This window comes from Podarcis raffonei, chromosome 13, assembly GCF_027172205.1.
Source record: "Podarcis raffonei isolate rPodRaf1 chromosome 13, rPodRaf1.pri, whole genome shotgun sequence".
In the NCBI taxonomy this organism is placed as follows: Eukaryota; Metazoa; Chordata; class Lepidosauria; order Squamata; family Lacertidae; genus Podarcis; species Podarcis raffonei.
Window position 1 is genome coordinate 38,443,111 of NC_070614.1, and position 7,272 is coordinate 38,450,382.

Sequence of the window (7,272 nt, forward strand, 5' to 3'; positions counted from 1 at the left end):
GACGAGGGCCAACAAACAGAAGCTAAACCCAGATGCAGAGAGGAGGAGTGTGTGGGTACGTTATTGGTCTTCCCAAGGGAGTGGTGTTCACAGCACAGGGGGCTGGTGCACAATGGAACTGTTTGGGTGGGAGGCCCAACAGTAGGTGGCGCCATAGAGCCAATGACGGGCAGAACCAACGAGTTGTAGTTCTGCCCCATTATCTTCCCTGCTGAGTCTTACTAGTGAGTGCAACACTGAGACCAAGGAAGAGGAAGCTGGCAGGTGGGGCTTGGGGGCTGGCTGTGAGCAGACTGAATTCGGTGGAGCAGGGCCCCATCCGCCCCCATGGGCTAGCCTTCACTGTGTTCTTCTTATTGATCCACAGCTGCAACTGCATGTAAACAGAGATAGCCTGGCCATGTTATCCCTGTGCTGATAATCTCCAGTCTAGACTACTGTACATTGGGCTGCCATTGAAGGTTGTTCAGAATCTACACTTGGTGCAGAATGCAGATGCTACATTACTAACTGGGCATTGTTTTCATATTAAGTACAATGTTATGCCCACAACACTGCTTCTAGTCTATTTCCAGGCCCAATTTGACGTTAAGCTGTTCGACAGAGGGCTTCCTGTGAGGGGCTTCTTTGTGGTGGTGCCCCAGTTGTGGAATACACTCCCTGCAGAGGCCCACCTGGTCCTTTCAGCCCCAGACATACATTTTTTATTTTCCTGAGATTGTTTTCCTCAATCCTGCTTACTGTTTTATGATTATTTTGTGGCCTTTTAGCTTATCATCTTTAGTCATATTTTACTTTTTATGAACCATCCTGGGAATACAATGGAAGGGTGCTATTAAAATGCTTAAAAATAATTTATTTATTATGCCTTATTAGCAATTGAGTGACTGTATCTAGTTCACTTCACCAATAGCCATAAGAAACGCCAAGGAAATTAAATGTTAAGTATCAAACAAGCGAGCGGCTTTAATATTAATACTTATGTTCTTCTTAGTCAAATCTGTTCGTGACTCAGCTAGTGGTATTAAAAATGTAGCAGTGTTCCTCATATCTTTGAAATCATTATTTAAAAGTATAAAAGCATAATTTAAAAGTATAAAATATCATTTGAAGGATAGATCGGATATAGAATTCCCTTAAAATATCTGTGAGGTATGCCTTTATCCTTACAGCCTGGGATTGTATATAATTGTCCAGTTATTTGGTATTTGTCTTTTTTCTTCTTTTTAAAGTATGCTAAAATAAATGATCAAAAAGAAAGAAAAGATCTGAGTCCCAGTTGTTGAGGAAGGAAGGAGATGCACGGAGAATGGGAATGTGGCAAGCGAAACGCTTTGTACTCCAATGCCAGAAATGTACTTTTCCAGACTGAAGACCATTCAGATCTCATCCATAGAAGCTGGATACTCTGAAGCGATGTCTTAAAGACCTGGGCCAAACATAGTTTGATCCCAGTCAGCTCATACCCTCCAACATTTCTCTGGTGAAAATAGGGACATCCTGTTCGACAATGATAATTTTACTAGTTATACCCCACACATCTTACTGGGTTGCCCCAGCACTCTGGACAGCTTCCATCATATATAAAAACATAATAAAACAGTAAACTTTTTTTTTAAAAAAACTTCCCTATACAGGATTGCCTTCAGATGGCTTGGGGGGGCAGATAACTCCATACATTTCTCCAATGAAAATAGGGACATCCTAAGGAAAATCGGGACATTATGGGATCAAATCAGAAACTGGGACGGCTTCTCTAAATCAAGGATGTCCCAGGGAAATAGGGACACTTGGAGGGTCTGTCAGCTCCATAACCTCTTTCTCATGCCTCAGCCCTTGAAGTAGTTGTTATGTACTGAAGTTCTCACCCTGGGCCAGCAGGGGGATACTGTAGATAGTTATGCAAATAAGGGATCGAAAGTGACGTTCAGTGATTGGATAGTTTTAGAAAATTGTTACAGTTACATTGTACCGGAGCTCTATATAAGCAGGCTGGCTGAACCATTCAGTTCAGTTCTGTCCTGGCCTGTGAATAAACAAGAGCTGTTTGAAGAATCGCTGTGTCGCCTGATATGTTCACCCACAACATAACAGTAGTAATAAAGAAAAGCAGCTTAATGGTGTGTGTGTGTGTCTTGAGCATGCCTGAAGAATGGTTAATTTCACAACATGTCCTTTCCTTCAGGTTCTCATTCCACGGCTGAACACCTTCTCCGGGAGCACCTGCCTTGCCGCCCAGATGCCCATTGGCGAAACACGGCTGCTCCCCGCCTTCCTGAGCCTTCCTCGTGGCTCCTTGCTGCTATGCTCTTGATGGCGATGTTGTCAAAAGTCATGGGCTGAAAAAAAATAACAACATAGGTGTGTGCGCATCTGTGCACAATGCTCCTCTGCCTCTGCTGGGGGAGCTCTGATGTTCCCTTCTAGAAGGGAGATCATGCTTTCTGACCTTTTCTTGGACTTTGGCTCCTGCACCAGAGGGTTTTGGGTACAATTTTTATTTGTGCTATCTTGACCTGTTGATTCTGGATTGCATCTAACCCAGCCAGATGGGCAGGGTATAAATAATAAAAGTATTATTATTATTATTATTATTATTATTATTATTATTATTATTATCACCACCATCATCATCAATGGACGACTTAATGTCTGTGAACAGGTAATTGAATGGGTGTACGCAAAAGCTCAGTTGTTGCTGAGCAGCCGTGAGTGACTGGGAGTGGGGCCCTATGAAGGGTACTTTGAATAGTAAGTTTAAGATGTTTCAGTGGATATTGTGCAGGCTTGAGTGTTGATCAAAAAGCTTTGGATACATTGACTCAGTTTTTGCCCAAAAGGAGCTAACTTGGGGAGGGGGGTCATTAGAAAGGGGTTGGAGTCTTTGATTTCTTGCAGTTTCTAAGCCTGGGGCTTAGATAGTAGATTTCTTGGCAATTATATTTTAACGCATCATTTCCCCCCACCCCGGCTAACTCTCAGGATTTGCTATTTAAAGGGGAATTCTGTAGAAGACGCCCCACCGGATGTTGCTTTTTTCTTTCATGAGGAGGGCAATCACATTTGGGCAATTTCAGGTTGGCACAGTTCAAGTTGATTTGGAACGAAAATGCTTCCCTCTCTGTCACATTGGATTTTTTTTTTTGGATTTTTTTTTTTTTTACGATAAGCAACTGGGTGTGAAAATGGGCCACATTTCCTGATGCAACGTGGTAGGACCTGCCGACAAACAATTCAGAATGAACACTGAATAAACAGGCAGCATTCCATGCGAACCGATGGAGAGGAATGCTCCAGGGAAGCTGTCTGGAAGCAATCTTACAGAACAGACACCGAAAGCAGCTTCAGGTTGCACTGGGGATAATTCTGGCACTTGACCATATGACTGAGATAAAGCAAGACAGAAATGAAGATGCATTCCCTTTTGCTAAAGTGGGCTTATTTGTGGTGTTCACAATTACTAAATTTATTGTGGAGCGGATTCATGGATGTGTGTGTCTGTCTATCTATCTATCTATCTATCTATCTATCTATCTATCTATCTATCATCTATCTATCATCTATCTATCTATCTATCTATCTATCTATCTATCTATCTATCATCTATCTATCATCTATCCATCCCCCTTTTCCAAGGAACTCAATACAGCAGAAATCATTCTGCCCCCCCCCCCACTTTTTATCATTACAACAACCTTGCAAGATTTGCTAGGATGAGAGGCAGTGGCATGTTCAAAGCTTCATGACTGAGTGGGGATTTCAAGCTGGGGTGCTAAAGTCCTACTCTGACACTCTAACCACTGCACCACTCTTCCCCCCTCTCTCCCTCCCTCAGATCTAATGGTAACCTTTTAAGAATACATGCTAATGCCTGCTTGGAAGGAAGATTGTGGACTTTTAAAGCATGTCTTTAATAACAACCTGTTAACTGGAGTTTTAGCAGCTCAAACTTTCTCCTTTATTTTATCTTCATTCCAGGAAAAGCATCATCCTTCTAAATATCCGCTCGATGAAGCTGATCTTAAAAACGCAAGAGCAGTGCCAGGGGAAAAGGTCGCAATCTTCCTAGAAGTCTCCCTCCTGGCCAGTTCTGAGATGTATGTGGGAGCTTTTCAGTGCCATGGTAGAAATCCCCAGCTGGGAGGTCTTGACTTGCCTGAGGATGGGCCTGAGCTTTGAAGTGGTGAATTTCTTACAGTGGATGTGATTTCCTTAAGAAATGGCTGCTGTGGTCACATCCACACCACACAGAAAGCACAAATTTAAAGCTTCCCTCAAATAATCTTGAGAACTGAAGTTTGTTATGGGTGTTGGGAATTGTAGTCCTGTGATGGGTAAACTACAATTCCCAGGGTTCTTTTTGGTGGATGCAATGTGCTTTAAATGTCTGGTGTAGATGTCTATTTGAACTTTATTGACAAGCAGTTGTTAAAAGTCTGAGGAACCCCCCACTGGAAACCCTCCATTGGAAACAGCCGGGCTCTCAGTACCTGAGAGCCAGCTGCATTACAGCAGCAAAGAAATGGATCCCTATATGAACAGCTCCTTGATCTCCCTCCCCATCACATATGAGTAGCACCACTGGGGCAGGACCCTCACTCAGCAGAGGGAGCAGAAAGGCCCCCTAGTACAACTGGGTCGGCTAAGCACATTTTGAAGTAATACACATCACTAGCTGAAGAGGGTCTCTCTTCCCCCTCCATAACATTAAATCCAGAGCATAAAACAATTTATTAGTGATTAGGAGCCTCATACCCAGAGTTGCTTGGGAATTCTAATAATCCAAAAATCAGCGCTGTGAAACCAGTGGCTGAAATAAGTGCTATTTCGAAAGGTTCAGTCTGCTGTCTTGATTCAAAATGGCATCCAGTTGTATCCAGACCTATGCCTTGATTGTCAGGAGCCAGAGTCAGGAGCAAGTCAGCAATAAAACACCCAGTGTCAGAGAAGCTGACTCTTTATTCAAAGAAACCAAAACAACACAGGCCTAGCGATCGCAATGACTCTTCCCAGTAGGTGTTGCCCCAATGTGGCAGTTGTGAGGACTGAAGGTCCCCACATTATTATTATTATTATTATTATTATTATTTATTGAATTTATATACCTGGGGGTCTCAGGGCAGTAAACAGAATAAAATCGAGATATAAAACCACAAAATACACCGCTCTCTAAGACTCCTCCCCAGATTCCTTCCCCAGCAGCCTAAGGCTCTGTTGAATTGTCTCTCTTTGCTCTGCCCTCTTCATTCCTCTGTGTTATGGGAGACCAGAGGTGGGGAGAAGCTGGTCACAGAAGGAGCAGGAAGATTCCCAGGCTTCTTCAGCAGCCTGCCTGCACTCTGCCTCTTGACCCGCCTCTGTTTCTGAACTGCCACAGCCTCTTCCTGCCCACTAAACCCTGTTACCTCTTCGGCTTCCGAGTTCCGACATTTCCTTCTCCCAGTCTGCTCCCTCTTCTTCCTCTGACTGCGCATCAAGACCCACTACCAATCTGCTGGCACAGAGCCTTCTTCTCATGGGGGCTCCTCAGCTGGTGCCTCCCCCCACTCCTCTGCATCCAGTCAGTCCATGACAGGGGTCAGCAAACTTACTGCGCCTTGGGCCGGTGTCTCCAGCACTGATTGTGTGGCGGGCCAGAGGGCGGGGGAGTGCGTGCCCATACTCATGCACACATGCTATTTCCGGCGCACCTCCGGGTCAGAGGAGCACCAGAAATAGCTTGTGTGCATGGGCACGGGCCTCCTCCGACCCGGATGTGCACCGGAAATAATGCCTGTGCATGCGCACAAGCTATTTCCAGTGCTCCTCCGACCTGGAAGTGGCCAGCTGCGCAGCACAGTGCTGGTAAGAGCGGGCAGCGGGGGTTGCCGCGGGCCAGATAAACGAGTCCCTCAGGCCTTATCCGGCCCGCAGGCCTTAGTTTGAGGACCCCTGGTCCATGACATTGATCTCAGGAACCATCATGCCAGATTTGGTTATGGTCTCTTAAGACGCGCCCAGATGCATAGAGAACTGACGACCAACTGACGACCAAAATACATATAGTAGATGATTACTACTTGTGCTTTCCAAAGGGGAGAGGCTGAAGCTGCTGGTGGGGCATTCGGTGTCTCCAAAACTGTTTGCTTCTGCAGGTCATGCCTACAGTTCCCTCCCTGCTCAACCCCAAAAAGCCCAGGGCAGAGAAGAAGAAGAAGAAGAAGAAGAAGAAGAAGAAGAAGAAGAAGAAGAAGAAGAAGAAGAAGAAGAAGGAAGAAGAAGAAGAGTGACCCATAAATCACAACTAGTAATGCCATTCGACACTGAGGCATCAGATCAAGATCTGTATTTTAAAATGAGCTTTAAAAATATATTTGCAAATGTTTGTATCTCTTATGCCAGGCAGAAGACCAGCTGGGTTTGGCATATGTTTATCTTCCTGGACAAGGGCCCCCTGATTTATTGCAGGAGACGAGTACCTCAGGGTTGTAAAAGGAAATTACAGGCTGGGAGTAAAAGGTCACACTGACCATACAAATTACAGAATCCAATCAAGCTGCAAAAGCACTCATTGTTTAACAAATAATAATACCATGTGTCTTCCATTAGAGACTTGAGCCAAAGGTTAAAGGGTAAATTGAAGAAGTTGCTTTTAGAAAAAGCAGTTGGCCAGGAAAAGGGGGGTTGCTTTGGAAAGTGTTCTTACTAAGTTTCCTTCTAAAAAGCTATATATGTTAATGTATGAAATATATTGGCTTAAATGTAATTATGCAAAGGATTTAGAAAGTAAGAAATGTTAGATTCTTATGTTAGATTCTTATTTCATAGAATCATAGAATCATATAGTTGGAAGAGACCACAGGGGCCATCGAGCCCAGCCCCCTGCCAAGCAGGAAACACCATCAGAGCACTCCTGACATATGGTTGTCAGACCTCTGCTTAAAGACCTCCAAAGAAGGAGATCTTTCATTGATGATGCGTGAGAATGTGAACCCAAGATCTCTGACCTCTGTTTAAAATAAAAATTTAAAACCATTAGCCATCTGTTTTGGAGGGCAATAGGGCAAGGAGGGCAAGAGGTGAGCTGGTAATTAAGGTGCCTTGTTGAGGCAAATGTAAGATATATGACTATTTATTTGCCATTTATAGATAGAAGGAAATATAGCTCTTTGTCTCCCATAAAAGGTAATAGGAAATGGGTGTATCGTTTATGATTGGTTCTAGCAAACAGCCAATAGGAATTTCAACCAGGCTGATTGGACAGAGGCAGCCAAAGGAGGAGCAAGGGGGCTG